At 35.7% G+C, this 21780-nt stretch overlaps 1 protein-coding gene and 1 pseudogene across 3 annotated transcripts in view; one reads left to right on the top strand and one right to left on the bottom strand.

The window, feature by feature from the left end:
• Positions 1-21780, top strand: part of GPC5 (glypican 5) — a 1164489-nt gene that overhangs the window by 732326 nt on the left and 410383 nt on the right. The gene's annotated exons all lie outside the window — the stretch shown is intronic.
• Positions 5545-5682, bottom strand: LOC116157326 (small nucleolar RNA SNORA11; annotated as a pseudogene).

Genomic DNA, 21780 nt, shown 5'->3' with positions numbered 1-21780 from the left:
GACAAAGTCTGCTGTTCTTCTACTGAAGTAGCGTAGCAGAAAAAAGCTACCATGAAAGAAAGGGAGCGAGTACACTAAAAACAGTCCATGTAATAAGATAAACTTACCTGGAATGAAAGCCTCTTTTGTCTTAGAGAAAATACTGGAACTCGGGACACTATGGGTTCTTCTATGCATACCAAGTTAGTATTAATTCCTGATGGCTTCAGTTTTCCCAGAGTGGTAGATCATGGAACCATCTTCTAGACATAAGTCAAGAATGGGTTTAAAAGGTCTGGAAAGATGGAAGCTGAAAATGGGAGAATTGGCTGTGCTGAGACCTGTACAAAGGTGTCTTGTGTCTGGTTAAATGTGTAAACTATGCTGATACGTAGATAGGCACTAGAATATATTACGGTACAGTAATAAGAAAAAATTTAGAAAACTTGGTTGCTTACAAAATTCTGAATCTTCATTTACTAACATTCTGGCTTAGTATATGCTGCTTAACTGACTCATGAGTGAGTTTATTCATTTCCAAAGTGAGTGTAATACATTTTCTATTTTATCAGGTTGTTTTAAGGATTGTATATCAAAAAAGCCACAATTCTGTATTCTATAAATTTATAAAGTTCCAAGAGTCTTAGATTTTATTTCTGTGAATGTGGTTACACTGTAAATGGATTCATCCTAACTTACTCTTCAGGCTGTTGAATGTATATAATGCAATGGTGGAGTAGATCTATCATGTAGAGATATACATGAATTTTGGATATAAATATATGTAGATAGATAGCTTTACATTTATATAATTATGTAAGCATAAATATCTATGTGGTATCATACATATCTATAATATATGGACATAAATATAGTATTAATCTATAGATGTAGATTATATGAATTTTCATATAGATAGATACATATGAATAAATAATGAATTTTGGTCCCTGGACAATAAATAGTATTCCAAACATTAGTCTTCCATTTAAAACATTGTAAATACAATGTTGATACTAATTTTCTGCACTTTAATTAATGTTGTACTTAATATTTTTTCTATTACATTGTTTGAGGACTGTTAGGCAATATAATGCCTATAGGGAAAGGAACATAGTACTGCAATGGTTGACATAGATTTTTTTAAGTGCTTCTATGTACACGAATTAAATGATCTCAGTATAATTAGTATAGAGGAAATTATGAAATTGAATGGTGCCCTTGGACATAACCCAAATGCAAACCTCATTTTGTTACAGTAGTTTGCTTTAAAGGAAAGAAAGTAACAAACCAAGAATCAAAAGACTCACGTTTTAAACAGAGTACTGTGTTTATTTTCATTCTACCTTTTGTATAAGTAAGTTCTCTGTTGACTATCCATTTCTATAAAATGACTACATTTCTATATAAGAAACTCTGTTAAGTTTTATCATGATTATGATAACGTGTGTCACTTTTTCTGGTGGAGGAGAATAGTTGATGACATTATTTTGTCAGCATTTTATGATAAAATTTGGCCAACTGCTTATTTATGCTGAATAACATCACTTGGACTATTACCTCTATTTTTTTAATCCAAACATATTTATTCCCTGGAGAATTACAGCCGTTAGACAAAAAAACCCATTAACTATCTCCTTAAGATCTCAGGCTCATCTTTTGAATATTCTCCTTGCAATAAAACCCTCCCTCCTAAAAGCTCTTGGGGAAGATCAAAGTGCTGGGAAGTAGGTTTCTCCTACTCATTCTTCTACTTTTTTCCATTTCAAACCATTCCTGTTATGCACTCTTCCTTTTCCACTTACAATCTAGACTTCATCTGCATCGTTTCCCTTTGTAACCAGTGCTTTTTATTTATTTATTTTTTTGTTTCCCCTCCATTATTATTCTTTCTTTCCTCTGGTTCTTTTTCTTCCTTTCCTAGTTTTGAAGTATACAGATGTTAGAACAGGTCTTAGAGAGAAGAGGGTTGGAAAAATCCAGTACAGAGCTGTGGGGGTTTGGAGACAACAGTGATTGGGATCATGTTTGATCCTTCTTTTCAAGAAAGGCAAACACTGCAGTAGAGTCCCAGTGACCATATAAAGGATGCTTGAGAATTATACTTGTTAAAGACGTTAAGTCACTATAACCAATAAAATTCAACGTTCAGAAATTAAAAGCAGCTGCAGAATATCTAGTTCTGAAGCAGTTCAAAGGATTCAAGCATGTGGTGCGGGAATAAGCAGATAATTGGATTCCAAACAGAGAGGTCAGCACTTGAAGAATGTTGGAATTAATATTGAAAATGTAAGGAATATGAATCTAGATGACCAGGTAGAATTGCCGTCATGGAGACAGACTTTTACAGACAATCAGGGAGGAGGGTGGAAACCAAGACTTTATATATCTTCACAACAATGAAAAAAGTGCAAATAGAAGACTCTAAATGTCTTAGGGTATCTTCTAGGTGTGTTCCTCTACTAGCTTCTATATATGTTCCATGCTATTATTTACTCTTGAGATACAGTGAATATACACCAACTAAGAATAACGTATGGCCTCATGATCTCTGTAGACACTGAACCTTGTATCTTGTAGAATTTACTCTTGCCCCAGGTACTGGGCTTACCAAAAATTTAATGCATAGGGTTGATGTAACCATCTACTTTCAACTTAAATTACTTCTTGGAACCCAGATTTTGGAAAGTAATAAATAGGTAGACATTCTTACCATCTTTATAGTAATTCTAGTTAATGTGTATTGTGAAGAGAATTAACTCCAACACATTCTTTGAATGGTCAGAGGTAATTATTTAAAATAATCTCTCAAGTATGTATCTTAAATGTGCACATTTAAGCTTATGATTTTTCTAACTTATTAATGATATTCCTTTAAATACATTTTAAGACAGATTATACATTTGTGTTGTAACTCTAATTTGCTTCTTTTTAAATTTTGATTTATTTTCCCCACTGAACTTACACTGAAATGAATTGACAGTAGGATATGGCTCATGATCTCAGAAATCAATTTTCCATAGTTGAGATCCATTTTAATGCCCCTTAAAAGGATGTGAAATGAATATAGCCATAATCATTTTCTCAAAGGAGTATATCTAAACATAATTTACTTTCAAAGATTTAAAAAAATTCTGTTAAGTGATGTAACTGTAGTTATCAGAATAACTTTGTATTACTCATTGCTCATATCCAACTATTCATGCCAAAGAAGTACCATTGTGATCTGTATCTGCCAAAGCTACCTTCAGTCACATAAAGGGCAAACACGTATCACCATCCTTTCAAAACAGAGGTTATTTGAGTCTCAAAATATGTTCAGAAAAGAGGTGAGAATTATTAAAATCATGCATCATCTGAGTCCAATTAATCTATTTTTTTTTTTGCATAGGTAGAGATGTATAGAATCTGAGGATAAAATCCCAGTTAACCTAACATTAAGACACTCAGTCAACAAAAATGTTTTTTCGTATACATCGAAAAGTAAGATGTCTGTCTGTTAGTCTTTTCCTTCAGTACATTGCGCTGACTGAATCTCCGGGTCCTTTGCATTTTATTCCCTTCGCATAGCACCATCATGGAAATAGCATCATGGGTCAGGAAGCTAAATCGTCAAGATTTTAAAACCAACTACATTTCATTTCAAAAAATATCATGAATGAGTATCTTTCCAAAGCAAGTATTTTAAGTCTGTCAATAAGTTTATGTCCATACTCTTTCTAAGAATATATTCACTCATTATATTTATTCTTCTCTTCACAATCAGCTATTAAGCACCTATTTTGTGTAGGAGTCTGAGATGTATTTGATGATATTTGATAGAAGATCCAAAAATCGCTGGTTGGCCCCAAGACTTCAGATTCCTAGTCCACTACTTGCCCCGCCAAGCTTTAGCCTGCCCATGGAGAGTGGCTGAAGTCCTGAGATTGCGTGAAGGACTCGGGAAATGGCGTTTAGGGTAGAGGAACAGGCGTAGCACATGGCGTAAGAAGGGCAAAGTTCAGAAGACTGTTTCGAAAGGGGGTCCTGTTGGTATTTAAAGTGATACAGAGAGATGGGAAAGTATGTGGACTGAGGAGGAGAGCAAATGAATGGCCTTATCCATTAAGTCCAGCTGTGATTTTTAAAAGATGGTTTCAATTGAGCAGTGAGATTGGAAACTAGATTGCAAGATGCTGTAGACTAAATGAGCAGTAAAAAAGTTAATGAAGTGTGAATAGACCAATGTCTCTCAAAACTTTGGAATCTTTTTTTTCTACCAAGGTGGAAGTCCAGATTTTTTACTTTGTTTTTAAGTGAGATCCTGTGTGAAGCCCTGAGACTGGTAAGAAGTAGAATTTTTATTTCGCCACCTCGTCCACCCTGCTCCATTAGCCTGGAAGTCTCAGATATAGTATCTATGGAAGAAAACTTGAAAATGAAAAGCAGTCCATGACTTTGAGATGTCTAAGAAGGAAAGAAATAGGGGAGAAAGGAGCACAAAGGGAGATGCATAGGAACATGCTGAACTGGAAACAGCAGGAGAGCTTCAAGGATCCTTAGAGGCGAGAAAATGTATTCAGACAAGAGAAGGCTTCATGTGGGTGGCGGTCTAGTGGAGACTAGCCAGATGTCTGTCTTCTCTTAGCCTTTCTTCTCTCTAGGATGGGGTGTGTGTGTGTGTGTGTGTACACGTGCACTAGAAAATAGGCTGTTAATGTGAAGTTAAATGCCTTGCCCCTATTTTTGTCACCATCTAGGGATAAAGATTTGCAACAAGTATATACTGTCAGTGTGTGTGGGGCTACATTTAAATGGTTAGGCAGAGAGTGACAGCTGAAAATTTACTTTAAATCATTAACTCTTACTGAAACATATTGTTTGTATAGTTCTTTCTCAAGGTAATGACTGAGGGGTCCAAGAAGTACAGTGCTGAGGCTAAAAGGATGGTCTGTGGAATCAGAAAAACCAGGGTCTGATGCCTCGGATTTCAAGTTACAATTGACCATTGAGCAACAGCGGTTGGACAGTGAGGGCCCACTTATAAGCACATGTTTTTTTTGATGGTAGATACTACAGCACTACCCCATCTGTGGTTGGATGCAGAACCTCAGATATAGAGGACCTGCAGATACAGAGGGCCGATTGTATGTTATGTGTGGTTTTCAGCTTCGCAGAGTCAATGCCCCTAATCCCCACGTTGTTAAAAATGTCAGTTGTATTTTTTTCGCATAGTCGTTACTTTTATGTACCAGAGTGGTACTTTTTCTTTAAGGATGAACATACTTTGACACGTCATAATCACCCAAGTCCACAGTTCACCTTAGTTTGGACAAAAGCATGATGACATAGAACTCCATCATTATAATGTCATACAAAGTATTTCCACTGCTCTAAAAAGCTTCACTACTCCAGAATGGCATATGGAGTCTCTCTTTTCCCTTGAAAAAAGAGGTTCAAAGCCTTCAGGTCCACAAGACCACTCACGGCCCACCCATGCATGGACCAGGTGGCAAATTCTCCTAGTAAATACTGTGGCTTTTCTCCCAGTATGGAGCCCTGTCCCACCGTTCCTGCCCAGCAGCCATGTGTAGGGGGACACATGTAGGGTAGGAAGGCCCCAAGTTTTGTGCCCCTCATCACAGTGAACCCAGATTGCCGTTGGGTGTGTGTGTTGTAAACAGAGGAGCTGTTTCTTTAGTCCCTCTGCTCTGAGTACATCCCAAGGGCAATTGTATTTTTTAACCTAGGCTAAAATAATTTAACCTTGCAGACTTTGTTTTCCTTATTTGTACAGTGAAAGTTAAAAAAAAAAACCAAAAAACTCAAGAGTTGGTCAGAATTAAATAACTGACACTGGGAAAGAGCTTGCCCTGGGGCTGGCACACAGATTGTTCAGTCAGCATAACTGTTACTATCATCAGGGAGGCTGGGGGAAGCCATGCTGAGGAGTGGCATTTTGGTTTTGATATGTACTTGTTTCAGATATACTGCACTAATTCTTCACTATTACTAGTTTACACGTACTGAACACTTTTCTATGGAGCTCAAAAGACGTGAGAGCACTGGCTGCTCTCAAAGAACACATTCCATTTGGGGAAATAAAACATGAATGTACAATAACTAAAATTTCTTGCACAACGTATGTGAAAGGTGCAGATCATCTTTACAAATGGAGACTGAGGATCCTTGTTTGAAGAATTCAATGAGGTTCTCTGACATGGCATGAACATCTCATATTTGGTGATCTTTCCTAATTTCCATTGTAGATGGCTGATTGAATTACATAAAGATTTGGAAAAACAGATTCAGTAGGAGCTTCTGGTATCGACTTTGGGAAGGGTTCTTCAGTTTCTTAATAATCCTCCCATATCCTTTCTGTGTCTCTTCTTTCTTAGCACAAAGCAAGTTATGGTTCAATTGGCTTTCTGTCTGCTTAATAAATATTGATAGATTGGATGCATTCGTGCATGGCCACATGTGATCCGTTTTGTCTTTAAAGGTACAGTCATTATGCAGGGAGGTTGCAATTTATTTATTCCTCATTCATTCTCTCATATTTCAGGAGGAATCATTATGCAAATACTGAACACATTCGTGAAATGAAAAGGGGGAAAAATAAACTAGCTTCTTAGTAGTTGTTGAAAGCAGTCTAGCATCCACAGCAGAATGAAATGAACATAGACCTTATTGTGTACATTGCAAAAGTATATATATTTTGAGATAATAGGAAAAGGTAATTGAAGGTAAAATGGGCAATTTTCTGACCATAAGAGCTGCAGTGTCCTGCAATGATTGAAGAAACAGTACATAAATATTTTTTCCCACTGGGAATCTACAAGCACAAGATGGATAACTAAATCTGGAGTAGGACGTAATTATGTGATCTCCCAAAGCTTACTTCAGCTATATGACTAAGAATTCATGACTTAGTATGTTTAATTAAATATTTGTATTTTGATTCATATTATAGTTTAAGTGTGCTCATAGATAAACAAAGTTAATCAGGTGTGTCTGTCACACTTACCAACTCAGGCCACTGGTTTGATCTATTTCATTCATTTAGTTTATGGGTTAGTAATTTTAAAAAGTCATTTTAACAAATATTTTAATAACATTTCTCTTAAATCGCTTAATTTAGCGGTGTTTTTCTCTTTTATAACTTTCACACATTTAAGGGAGGCAGATTTTCTGTTGTTTTATGCGCTAGTAGGCTGGGGTCCTGAGAGCAACATTGCTGAATACTTTTGTGCTGAATCTGTCATCATATTCCCCTACTTCTTATTTATATCAGTCTACGGTACAGAAAAAAGAGACACCTATTTTTGCCAAAAGTTTACTCCAGAGCTATGGCTCGATCAGAGGAAAGCAGGAACATGGTTTTAATGGGACTGTTGCATCTCGTTCCAGGTAGGGTGCATTAGATGGCCTTCACAAAACCACCTGTGCAAAGCTGCCTGGAAGTAGACCTGTGGGAAATTCAAACTTAAACGTTGTCTGTGGACTAGCCATATCAGGGAAAGGGACTGATTTACCCAGTTGTTTTATAAAGTCATTCACTTTCTCTCACTTTCTATTTAAGAAATTTTAAGGTCATATTTTTTCTATTCTCTTTCATATATATAGGTTCCAAATAGATACCAAACATTATAAAAATCATTGAACTTGGATGTTGTATACAAATTACCACGTTATAGGGAAGGAATAGTGAATCTGCCAATCTGTGAATTCATAAAGATAGCACTAACAATAAATATTTTTGAGGGAAAGTTTGGACAAGTACTTGGATGATTATCCAAGATGAACATATCATGCCATTTTTCAATGAATATCTCTTGTGTTTAGTAGCAATAAATTTTCAGGCTTCAAATATTACAATAGCCTAAAATTAAAAACAAAATTAAGAGAGATAAAAATTAAGTTGTCCTTTCTTATGTGAATCTTTACCTTTTTTTTTAATGGGAAAATGCCAAAGAAACAGAAATAGTTGTAAATTCATAAATGTAATGTACACTCATGAGGATCCATGTAAGAGTAATAAAGAGTAATCCTAAATTATTAAAATAGTCACATAGTAATTAAAAATGTAAGGAAAGGTCATTGTTAAAGATACTTGTAATGCAGGTAACGTGTGCTATAGAACTATCTTAGCTACGAAGGATGAAGCAGTGAAGAAGACATACATGGCCCCTGCCCTCGCTGGATTTACTTATTAGAGGAATGAAACATTAAAAAAACTCCTTACATTATTTAATTACTCATGATATGTGATGCAAAAGAGAAAGGGAAGGAACAGGAAAATTTGGTGTAGTCTTTGTGTTGGTGAGTTGTTTCTTGAGGAAATAACCTTTGCGTGAGACTTGATGGGTGGAAAAAATGTGGAGATGTGAGTTGGACAAGGGAGAGGTGATCCAGGCTGAGAATAGAGAATGTGTGAAGGCCCTCAGAAAAAGTGGGAGGTGCCCTGGAATTTAGAGAAAGCCAAGATCATGGACTGGGACATTGGAGCAAGTCTGGTGATTGAGAGACAACCAGTCACACCACTGTGACCATATATAAAGGACAAAGGACCTTACTCTTTATCCCAAGAACAGTGGGAAGTCATTAAAGGATTTTAACCACAATAGTGGCAAAATCAGATTTGCTATTTATAGATTAGTTTGGCCTTTGTGGAACTAGATTAGATTTACAAGATTTTGGTTTTTGCAAAGGGTGTGAATGTCAAAGCCTTTCTTTTACTCCTCTTCCTAGGACATCTCCCATCTCTTCACCTTCCGCTTTAGAGGGGACTTAAGATGCATGTGCTGGCAGAAAACGCTATTGGTATATACCATACTGCTGAGTGGGGGCAAAATAAAAGTTGCAGGAGAGGATATTAAAAGCAGTTTCTGCACAGCTAAGGCTCTGTGTATGTCACATAATATTCAGAAGCTGAAAAAAAAAACAAACCTCTTACCACTGGTTACTGCAAGAAAATAAAGTTGACCCTTGAACAGCGGAAGGATTAAAGGTGTCAACCATCCAAGCATTTGCAAATCCAAGTATATTTGTCTTCTACCCTCCAGAACCTTGGCTCCTGGGTATCTGTGGGTCCAGATTCATGGATTCAACCAACCAGGGGTCCTGTAGCACTGTAGTGTTTACTGTTGGAAAAAATCCGCATGTAATCGAACCTGTACAGGTCGAACTCAGATTGCTCAAGTGTCAGCTGTAGTAAGAGAAATGTGCCTTCCGAGTAAATCTTAAGTGCACAACAGTATATTATTCAGTATATTCACCATGCTGTGCTTTAGATCCTTCAGAATCAGAACTTATAATGGAAATTCAATTCAACCCTTTGACCGTTTCTCCCATGTTGCCCACCTCATCCATCCCCCGTGCCTTGACAACCACTGTTCTATTCTCTGGTCCTGTGAGTTTGACTTTTAAGTAAAAAAAAAATGTATATATATATATGGAAATGTAGTTGATGTATAACATGGTAGATTCAGGTGTCCTATAACTGGAGTTTTGTTTCTCTTAATCCCCTTCACCTATTTGAACCTCCCTACCTCTCTCCCTTTTGTCAGTCATTTGTTTTCTGTACCTGTGAGTCTGTTTTCATTTTGTTCTTTTTGTTTTTAAATTCTACATATAAGTGAAATCATAAAATATCTGTCATTCTGACTTATTTCAATTAGCATAATACCCTCTGTATCAATCCATGTTGTCGCAGATGGCATGGTTTCATTTCATCTTTTATGGCTGATTCATATTCCACTCTGTGTATATACTACATCTTCTTTGTCCATTCATCTATTAAAGGAAACCTGGTGGCTTCCACATCTGGGATATTGTAAGTAATGCTGCAATGAACATTAGTGTGTATATATCTTTTTGAATTAATGTTCTGGCTTGCTTTGAATATCCAGAGGTGGAAATGCTGAATCATACGGCAGTTCTAGTTCTAATTTTTTGAGGAGTTTCATACTGTTTTCTGTAGTGTCTGCACAAATTTATAAAATTACAATCTACCAATAGTGAAACCTTTGTAGGTTTCATCTTGTAGCTGAAACCCATGGGGTAGTTTTCTCTGAAGGGGCAGTTTCAGGACACCCACACAAAGGAAACAGAGTCTCAAGATTTACAATTACCTACAGATTCCATAAGTGAGGGGCATGACTGAGCCAGGGCGAGGGTAGTCTTCTCTCAGGTCATGGGAGACCAGGAGATAGAGGACAGGGTAGAAAACATCTATTCTTACAAGGTGGTTGGGGAAGAGGTCACTAATTTTTTTTATGGACTTAACTCAAAGTGGTTATTTGAAAAGTGCCCCAAGGAAAACAAAGTGGGAACTGAAGCTGGGCATTCTCAACTAGAGCCGTTATCTAAATGTGTGAGGATGATCACACTGAGAAATGCCAAGGCAGCACCTCAGAGAAACAAAGTTGTCTTCCTCAAAATTGGTTTTCTCAAAAGTAGCTTTCCTCGTCACATGTCACCCCTCTGTCCCGGGAATGAGAATTCCAAGTGTTTCTGGCCAAAGAACCTAGGGAAAAACCCAATATGAGTAGGGAAATAACATCGCAACACAGCTGCTGATACACACAGCCAACAAGGTCATGGAAGCACAAGTCCACGCCAGTTCTCCACTCCCCAAAGAGTAACATAGCCCTACAGTTCCTAGGAGCCACGCCGAGAAGAGTAACAGATTTTATCTTCATCTACCCAGTACCATTTCTACTTAAATGTTGGGCAGCCCCCAAATTTCACCCAAGGAATAGGACCTTCTGCACTTCAGACATGTGCAAATAATTTGTGACACAGCAACTTAGGAAAAACAAGAGGAAAATGGTTAAGAACAAAATCAGTATGATGTATTTAAAGTCTACTGTTTCCAGAAGATGAGGTTCTGTTTTGTTTTGTTTTGTTTTCTGATTGTGCTGGAAGTTAAGATTCCTTTAATAAGATCTCAGTTTCTGCTTTGCCCGAACCATGTAATAAAGAGGCTATGTAGGATGATTTGGTCAAATTGTTGGCTTGAACTTCTCCCCCCAAATCTCTGGTCTATTCTCATCAATGTAAGCTAACTGGGATAAAGGGCTACTCCCACCCAGACTTGATCCATTTTCTTGAGGCCTAAAGGTCTCCTCTGAAGCCAGACAGAAAAAGTCCTATATAGACACCTTTCCTTATTTCCTGACCCGCGGCCTTAGTTCCATTTTGCACGTTATAAGGGAATGCTCTTTTCACACAAGAGAAGAAAATGAGAGAATTTCAAATATCCAGAAGTAGTAATAACCTGGGTAAGTGTAAACTCTCCCCTGCCCACAAATCGGTCCTATTTTGTGCATCCACATAGTAGCTTTCAGTAAAATGACATTGTAGCCATGAAATTATAACTGCCTAAGTGTTTATGTATCTTTTTTTTTTTCCTAGATAGTTATCTGTAGAGAAAAGCAGGATCAAACTAGACATGGTATTAGTACTGAATATTAACCTACCTGAATGAGCATTGAGGCAGTATTTAATAGACTGAAAGTAATAAGTTAGCTCACATGCACAGGGAAGGAAATGAAATTATATTTTTCCAAGAATAGTATTGCCTTTGATAAAGGGATTGAAGATGAATTTTCTATAGATAAAGTTACATATGTATCTCCACAAATAGAGCTTTGAAAAGAATACTCTGGATGAAGAATGGGGTTCGTGCTCAAATTTTGATGCTGAACTGTTTTCGCTTGCTGAGTGCTTTCATAGTTTTTGGTTAAGGTTACCTCTGATTACCTCAACTTTTATCCAGTGTTTTTCTTTTAATCATTCGCAAACCATTCATAGTTCTGAGTACTAAATGGTACCCTGTAGTCTCTCTAATGTGATAAATTCCTCTTCTTCCTTTGGTTTTGGTCTTTCTTGTTTATTCTATTTTAAAAGTAAGCCATAGAAAATTTCATATCAAATCATATTTTAAGAGCTTATATTTATAAGGTCTCAAATGTAAATATGTCAAAGTTTGCCAAAAGTTACTGATATGCAGTTGTCCAGAACCCCCAAAACCCATGGGGCAGGATTCTTGAGATAAAAGCTGTTATAGTGATAGATGGTGTGCCTAGGACAACAGAACTGACCGTCCGAGGGCTGTGGGCAGCAAGGGTGGGAGTGTGTGATTAGTCTGGAATGTTCTTGGTGGAAGGGTGGGAGGTGGTGGGATGAGGAAAGGGGTCCCAGATGACAGGCAAGAGACCGAGTACTTCAGGGAAAGTGAGGAGTGTCTGGGAGTTTCAGAATGCTGGGAATTAGAAGAGAAATAAGATTTTAATAGCATTTACTTGCCTTGTGTTACATTTAGCTTTTATATGTTTGAAAGAGGTGCCAGTTAACATTTTAGTTGGACCCTGCTCTTCTAATTGTTAAAACAATCTGGAAGATCTTGTCAATATCAGATTTAAATGTATTTCAAATGTAATAAATTTCAATTCTGGATAATATAAATCATAGGCTAAGGCATATTCCAAAAGTGTGTGATTAATGTAGATTTGATAGTCTCTTATCTGAAAGTTAGAAATAAGCAGAGAAAATCTTAATCTGTTTTTTTTAATGGAGGCACTGGGGATTGAACCCAGGACCTCGTGCACGCTAAGCATGTGCTCTACCACTGAGCTATACCCAACCCCCTGAGAAAAATCTTATTCTTAATATCAATTCCTAATTTGTCTGATAGAAACTTTTCAGTTTTGACAATATAATCATACCTACTTTGGAAGGACTTAGATGTCTTTTTTTTTTTTTTAATATTCAAGGCATCTTTAAGTGTACAATTTGACTTAATTTAGTATTTTTTTCTGTTTGTTTGCTGATGTAATGTTACGTTTATCATACAATATGTTGATTTGGTTGTGACTCAGATGGCTTGCTTTTGGCACCTTTTGTGGTATACTGGAAAATGTTTAATAATTGGTTTGCCTCACACACACAAGCCCCAAACCTGAATTGGAGTGTTTTCCCATTTTTGTGTTGTCAGTACAACTACCATGGCTGATTGCAAATCTCCATTGTGACGTCACTCAATGTGGAGTAGAGGACTGTGCACCACCACACCATTTTATAGTATTTCCACTGTATAGACTTACTTTATGAGTTCTTGAGGTTATTTAAGTAGGAAGTTGTAGATTTGGAATATTATTTTTGATTTTACTCTAAGTTATTCAATAGTAAAGTTACATATTTTTTTTAAAAGTCTGTTTAACCTTGCTCCCAAAATTCTTGACCATTGCCAGCACATAATCTTTTCAGAAAATACTGTCCCAATTCAGTGTAGGTACATGATTCTGTGCCATCCTAATAGCCATTAATCAATTAATTAGGTTATCAATTAGGTCACTGTCTCTTGTGTTTTCCCACTGAATTACAGATAAAGATTTATTCTAGAAATTATCACAGTAGTATAATTTTTTATGTGTCCCTACAAATCTAGGAAGTCTTTGTAAAGAAGGTAGATGTGCTTATTTAGCATTTTTGTTTTGTTTTGTAAATGTTAACATTCCACATTCTCAGGAACACATGCAGAAACTGTTACAGAGAATCTTTTCAGTGAAGGTTGATTTTTGCTTGGTTGAATAAATAAAAGATACAGGAGCTGGTTCGAAGGGAAGCTCATATATTTAAGCACACATATATTTAAATGTAAACATTATCTGCAAAGTTATTTCCATTTTCTCTTTCATTGGGTGGAGAGGAGGGTGGAAACTGGAAGAGCAGCAGTATAAGTGTTCAAGTTACTTTGAGTAGATTAAAAACCATCAGAAAGGCAGTAGTAATACCTGTGTTTGAATAAATGAGAATATGAATGTTTATGCAATTTATTAGGGTTGATTATTATCTCACTCTTTCAGGGTTGGTAGTAGTAAATCAAATTCACAGTTGACCCTTAAACAACATGGAGGTTAATCCCAGCATAATTTACAGTTGGCCCTCTGTATCCACAGTTCCTCTGCCTCCTTGAATTCAACCAACCACCAACCATGGAGTGCTGTAAAATTTACTATTGAAAAAAATATCCTCATGTAAGTGGACCCACGCCGCTCAACCTGTGTTGTTCAAGGGTCAATTGTACATATGTTTTACACTGCCTAAAGGAGACTAATCTTGTAAAAACTTTAGGAATCTTAACTGTGAATTTTCTTACAATTTGAGGCCAAATTATTTTTCCCCATAGGAATACATCTCTCAAATTGAAAGACGAATTTGGTTTAAACAAAATTTGTTTCAAAATTTGGTTTGAATTAAGATGGAAATCCATTCTCTGTAAAGGTCGCCTACCTTTACCCGCGTTGTGAACCACTTCTAATACCTAAAGCCTAGTCCATCTGTGTTATTGTATGGATTGTCTGGCACATCAGCATATGCTTAATATATTCCATGTAAATACTAAAGTTCTAGGACCTAACATTTTTATGGTGACTCGAGTAATAATCGACTTTTTTATTTTCTTAAGGAAAAGAAGCTACTTTCTTACTAGGTTAAAAGTGGCTGATCCTTACTGAGCACTGTCTACCTGGTATAAGGCATTTCCATACATTTATACATCATGCACACTATACAGTAAATCAACATCATTATCACTACCATTTATCAGAGAGAATTTTCAAAGGGTTTAAAAAAATTCTTGTACCGTGTCATATTCCAGTCTTTAGTACAACAGGCTGTGGAAAGCAGTGCATTACAGTCTTTAATTCCATTCACTCTCTCAACCTCCACATATTTTTCTGTTTTAAGTATCATTAGCCCCCATTAATGAAAAGTTTTATTTCAAGATAATTTACCTATTGTTGTGCAACACAGTTTCCCTTAGTCTAAATTAGAAAAATGAATGGAGGATGTAACTTACAAATCTACGTTTTACTCAGTACCACTTTGTTTTGGCTCTAAGGTTTCTTCTAAAGTACGAAAAGAAATGCAAAGCTATGTTACAATTCAGAGTTTCATGAGTTTTTGAGTTGAGCAATCTAAGAAAAATTATTTATCATTTCAAATATTTTACTTGAGGGAAAGCTGAAATCAAACCAAAATATCACCACTGTGTTAAACAAAATATGATACAGGATTAAATACACTTTATAAGACCTAGTTGATTTTTTTTAAAGAAAAACATATTTATGCAACATATAGGATAACGACATGCAGGTGGTTTTTTCTAGCTGTTCAACTTTTACCTTTCAGTAAATCTATTTTATGTCATTTTGCTTGTAGTTTTTGGCTTGGCTTTGTTTATTTAAAAGGCCATATAAATATAGACATTCTTTTAGTACATGATGTTCCTCATAAGTGTTTTATTAAGCTAACTAATGAGTTCCAGCTTGTCTTTTGCTGGGTGTCTTATTTCTTAATGACCCTTGATAAGGGAAAATATACTTTTGTCTAAAATCTTTCTAATCAAAGCTTCAACCTTCTCATCAAAACATAAGGCAGATGCCAAATCTGATTAACAACTAGAAAGACTGTTGACCAAATGTTAAGGCTCCCAAATGCCTACATTTCACTGAGTTGTTTTAAAGATTTTTGAAGCATAACATGATTTATTAAAACTGTTTTGAAGATTCTTTAATGTGCATTTTTAAAATCTATAATGGTCCACAAAATATATAACCCAAACTTCAACTTCTTGAATCTTTGATTCATCAATAATAAATCACTGATATCTTGTTAAAAATGAATTTTGATAGGAATTAGTTGCTTGATAGTAGCAAATTACTGCTGGTTTTCTCTTTTGCATGATATAAAACAGTATTATTAGAAATTACCTTCCTAAAAAAGTTCATGAAAGAGATATCTGGAATAAGATACTCAGCTTATCTTTTAACAAATGAAGATAGCTTGATGGCATGTCAGTTTAAAATTCTTCATAGATAAATGTATCAGTGGTTCAGTTACTGTCATCTTTTTACATCAATGCTTCTCCAAGTAAATTACATCTAAATATGAAGTAAGTTAAATGTAAAGACTTCAAAATGCTTCAATTGAAAAATGGCTAAGTTTAAAGATTAGACTCTAACATAGAATTAGGAGTTGATTAAAATTATTGATGGGAAAAATCACTCAGGAACAATTTTCTTTATGCATTTATAATTACAGTATACTGATTTGGCCACTAAGTTTCCTTACTGTGTTTTCTGTTGAATTCAACTTATGTGGTCATCATATTTATTTCTTGTCTTTCTGACATTTTAGAATAGGTTGAAAAACTCTCTTGTATTGCTTCTTTTTTTTTGTAATGTGATAGTTGGCAAGATACCTAATATCAACAGTCAGCGGTAAATATGGATGATAACAGTCAAAATGTCTTTGTGATTATAATTAATTTTTTTTCAATTTTAATTTATAATCAAACCATAAGTGAATTTATCCATGTAGCAGGTATTTATGTAATGCATGACATATTAGCTAATCTTAGGAATACAGAAATAATACATGGGCTCTGTTAACTCGAGTGAGGAAGCAAAGGCATACAGAGGTTAAATAACTTGGGCCATGTTACACACATAGTACGTGGTAGAGCTTTAGATAATGAGCCAATAAGAGAGACAAGTAGCCAAGTAACCAAGTAAATGGTAAGTGAAATAAACTTGAGCTCTGCCCTAATTTAGGGCATAAAATAAAAAAGGAAAGGAAAATTATACAGAGCATCTGATGACAATGATATCGCAAAGAAAGGGAAATATTTTTTGTAAAGTCTTAAAAGTAAAACTTTGAAATTAATTTCTATAGAAACAAGATGAAATTTCTAGACTATTCTGGCCTTCTAAACAGAATGCGAGAACACTTACAAGCTTGTAGGTCTTGTAGTTGGTTGACAGTCTCACTAGCTTGATTGTGTTACCTTTGAAGTTCTCTAGAGACTAAATTCTACATGAGCATAGTAGGCATCCAGCAAATACTTGTGAGTTTATTAAAATTTCAGTGTGCTTGTAATGAGGGAATCTTTGAGTAGAAATAAATTTCATGGGCTCAACTCTGTTGTGCCTTTCATCTTTGAAGAAATAAGGTTTCATGCTCAATTTATGTCATGGACAATGTGATTTGAAAATTCAATTTACTCTGTAATGAATTTCTCCACGTCAGACAGTTGTTTCATTTGCTTCCACAAGCATTCTCTAAAAAAGGAAAAGTTTGTCCTTAACAAGGAAGCATCTACATCTCACACTGGGAAAGAGGGGGCCAGTTAAAGCTTTGGGTCAGCTCTGTCTATGAGGGTAGGAGACCCCAAACCAAGACATTGCTAAGTTACAGAGAAGCAGAATTTTCCATCTTGCTTAAGACTGTTGTATGATTCTTCCTAGGAAAAATTAGTAGTTGAATTTTACGCTTCCTAAAATTAATCTCCTATGCACTCTCTCTGTTACTACATTTAACATGCTCTGAAGGAAGCGTATAGTGACCAGAGCACGTCGATGAGATCAAATACATCAGAACTTCAGTATCAACTTTAATCACTATTTCTGAGGACTTAAACTAGGCACTTAGTAGTTCTGATGTTATGAATATTTTGGGTAAAATAGTTTGAACTAATTATATGATGAAAAAAGTTTTAAAGGAGCTGGCACACACTAGGCATTCATTTTTTTTTCTTTTCTGAATTAATAAAAGCATATATCATATATTTTAAAATATATTGATATATCCCCCCCAAAAAAAGTTGCCCAAAATTTTGTAATTATGTGGTATCTAATCTAGTAAGTGTCTTTAAAGTCAGTTTTCAAACAGATATGAAAGACTAATATTAAGAAGTCAGTGATGCCTTGTGTGTGATTCCTGATCATAAGAATAGTTTTAAAGTCCATAAATCAAATGACTCCTTTGTTCTACTAATACCCATGTACTCTGTGTACAAAATGTACTCAGTACCATTTATTTCGGAGATAAATACAGGTGGTATGTTAGAGTATAGGAAAACAGAAATTCATTAGTTCATGTGATTTCAAGCGTTCTAACAATTCTTGCTTCATTATGTTTAAAAGTAATGTTTTATAAAAAATTAGAGATGATTAAAAGATGTACTTGTAATGATGTGCCTTTGCCTGTTGTGTGTTTGCTGTGATGTCTTGATGTGGTGGCCATTCATGAGAACTAACATGACGATCCTTACTTGTCATGAGGTTCAGTAGTGTCACGTGTAGCCTGTAGAGATTTCTGGAGTTAATAAAAATCTGTGAATGTGTCAATGAAGAAAAATATGTAGACTTTTATGTAGACTTGACTTTACAATATAATAAAAGAATGAACATACATCAAAGTATGTTTACATATGTGCAAGATAGTAATTTAAAACAAAAATGAGAAAAATATATTAATGATTAAAGAGTACAGTAAGTTAGGCATTTTTGGTCATATTTGTAAAACTAATGTATTTAGTGGTATTAAATACTGAAAGCTTCTAATGCTTGATGTTTCCAGGGCTAGATTCAAAGTGGTGATAGCTATCCCCACACAGAGCACAGAACAGTGTGGATGGTAAGAGATAAAGTGGGTTATTTTAGAACTACATCCACAGTCTAGCTTATGATTAGATGTAAATATGTTTGCTGTAGGCCAATTCAAAATAATTCTCCATACCTGAATATTAATGCCTAATATTATCGTAACAGGGAACAAAAGTCTTTATTTTGCAATAAAGATAAAATATTTTAAATGCCTCATTGGCATAAACATGACTAGAGTAAAATTCAGTTAAGTAGGTGGCAGCTCTCTGGTGCTTTATTGCAGATGGGCACGGATTAGAGAGCAATAGGCATATTGAGAGACTTGAGGATAGAAATAAAACTTTTAGAATGATAAGACGCCATGCTGAAGTTTGATGCCGTAGTGGGATCTCTAATCAGCATTATCTCTAAGCCAAAAATAATGCCGTAAAAGCGTTCTGCAGATTACGTCGGTGGCTTTCCACTTTCTCAGCCTTTGTGCTGTAGAGCTTTCGGAGATGAGCTGAATGTTACCATAGACTTCTGCATCTCAAAGATGACAGAGTTTGATCAAAAAGGATTTTAGGGTCATTAGGGAAATAGCTTGTATTTATCAAGGCATCCTCAAAATGCCCCGTCTTGCAGAAAACAAATCAGGGTAAATGTTACAGACTGAGAGCATGGTTATACAGTTTAATATGCAGAAGGAAAAACTGACTTTCCAGAATATACTGTCATATATTTGGAAGAGACAAAGGAAGATTCCAAGTGAAAGTCAATCTGAAAAAGAGACTATACCTGTAATAACTTCTAAAATGTGTGTATACGTTCATGGTTGCATATTTTATATATTTTATATATTCCACATGTTACATGTATAAAATAAGAATATGTATATATCTTCTCAGATGAATAACATAATCTCTTTACATACATCAATCCAATGATTTTAATGAAATTAGGTGATCATAAAAAAATACTATGGGTGTACACATCAGAGGGAAGAATAGAAAGAGTTCATGCCTTAAAAAGGACATAATGATTCAGATTGGGTGAAGTGAATAGAAGGATCGTGTAAAACTTAATAACTTGATTTAAGCACATTGGTCAACTGGACTTGATAATGGAGTTAAAACATAAGTAAATGTTTAAGGCATTCCCACAGCTCCTGTGCTATTCCTGTGTTTATATTCTAGGTGACTCTATAGCGTTGGAGAACAGTTGATGTAGGGGTGAGGGAGATGGAGATAAGATCTGCTTTACTGTTGGGATTGCTCAGAGGATGATGCCGTTTGTTTAGATGGAGTGCATCAAGAATAGAACAAGGAAGGAGGAATGGAAATAGGAGGAAACCTAGTGTATGGGCTGTCATTAGACAAACAAGTGATTGACTAAACAGGAGGTAATGTATCCACACAACAGAATAAGTGTTTGTAATAAGAATGAACTATCGATACATAGTAAACAATGCCTGGATTTCAAAATCATTATACTGAGTGAATTAAAGCAGCCAGAAAAGAGTTTATACTTTCTAATTTCATTTATATAAAGTGCTTAAGAAATACAAACTAACGTAGAGTGACAGAAAGAATCAGTGGTTGTCTATGGACAGGGCATGGAGCAGAGAGGGGTGGTTTGCAGAAGAGACTCCCAGTACATTTGGAATTGATGGAGAGGTTCGCTGTGTTGATTGGGATAGTGGTTTTAAGGGCATATACATGTTAATTTATCATACTGTACATTTAAATATGTATAGTATATTGCATATCAACTATACTACAATAAACATGTTTAGAAAACGGGACTCTCCAGTGCCATCTTCACTAGGAATTCTTGAGTTGAGGAATAAAGCTACTAATAAAAAAAAAGAAAACATAGGTTTCTAATATTCTCATTCAACAGTGATTTCTCCTATCAGTAAGTAGCCTACCTGTCTTTGATTAAAAAAAAATTTCAGACTTGCAGAACAAAAGAAAATGTATTATTATTTGGATTATATTTTCTTTTTCTCTCCCTAAAACTTTTAAGGAAGAGCTTGCATCTGTATAGTCTGTACTAAATTTTTTCATAAGATTTTTCTCAAGTGACTCATATTTTTACAGAAATTTCAGCCAGTATGCGCATTTTTGTATATTTTGGTTTTGGTGGTTTATTGATTTTCTTTAATGTCTTGGGGTTTATTTGACTTCATATTACATCTGCAATAGTGATAGCATTTTTAAGTATCCATGAAAAATAATTCAATGAATAGCAGTGGTTTGAAAAAATGTTTTCACAAGCCGCTGAAATGAAAGCCCTTTAGCAAGACAATATCTTCTCTTTTTCCTCTTCCTTCTTGTGTCCCAGATGATCTGTCTGATCAGATAACGATTTCAGTGATCATAGTGTGAGAGCCCTGTTTAATACTTGGTTAAATCAAGGAAAAGGAACATCTTTACCTAACATTTTAAGTAATTCTTGCGTATAAATGAGGCCTTTGAAAATTCACAGAGTTTCAGTTACTATTAATATGTTTAATTCTTGCAAAGGGTGAACACTTTTCATTAAACAAATTGCTTTAGTCTGTTTAGGCTGCCATAACATAATTCCATAAACCTGGTGACTTACAATCAATCAATATTTCTCGTAATTTAGGAGCGGAAGTTTAGATCACAGCAGTGACAGACTGGGTATCTGGTGAAAGCCTGCCTCCTAGGCTTGTCCTGTCACTGTAACCTCATGTGGCAGAAAGAACAAGGGAGCTTTCAAAGGCCACTTTCATAAGGGCACTAATCCCATTCATGTGGGCTCCACCCTGATGACCTGATGACCTCAACAGGTCACACCTCCTAAAACATTGGGCATTAGGTATTAATACCTGAATTTTAGAGGGACACAAACAGTCCACAGCAGAAACTATGCTTTCTATTTCTTATTTAACACATGTGCACAGCCTCTAGGAGGCTTTGCTTATAGTAAGGGTTTATCAAATACTTTTATAAGTGATGTGTAAGTTATTACTAGATAAGTAGTGTCTGCCATCCCCGTGGGGAGAGTACGGTGTGAGCATGTGTGTATCAGGAGGAGGCAGGAAGGTGGTTACTGGGGCTGGTCTGGCACAACCAGAAGTGATGGATAAGCCTGTCGTCCTTGCTGTCTCCCCCCCAACTTCTTATATTGAAATATGGAACGGGAGTGTAGTCAGCATTCGTGCTTTAATTGCTTTTGTGAAAGATGAGATAAGCGGTCATCCTTGAAATCTGGCACTGTCCTTTTTTGAGCAGCAGCTGTGTAGGCAAAGTTAACATAAGTGGCTGGAGAACTTGGCAGACTCAGCCGAGGTGCTGTCCCACCAGAGCTATGCTCTAACGCCCGTGAATTCAGAGCTTCCCTTTTAGCAACACCTGAA

This window comes from Camelus dromedarius, chromosome 13, assembly GCF_036321535.1.
Source record: "Camelus dromedarius isolate mCamDro1 chromosome 13, mCamDro1.pat, whole genome shotgun sequence".
In the NCBI taxonomy this organism is placed as follows: Eukaryota; Metazoa; Chordata; class Mammalia; order Artiodactyla; family Camelidae; genus Camelus; species Camelus dromedarius.
Note: the sequence above shows the minus strand (reverse complement) of the source record. Positions and strands in the feature narration are given on the sequence as shown.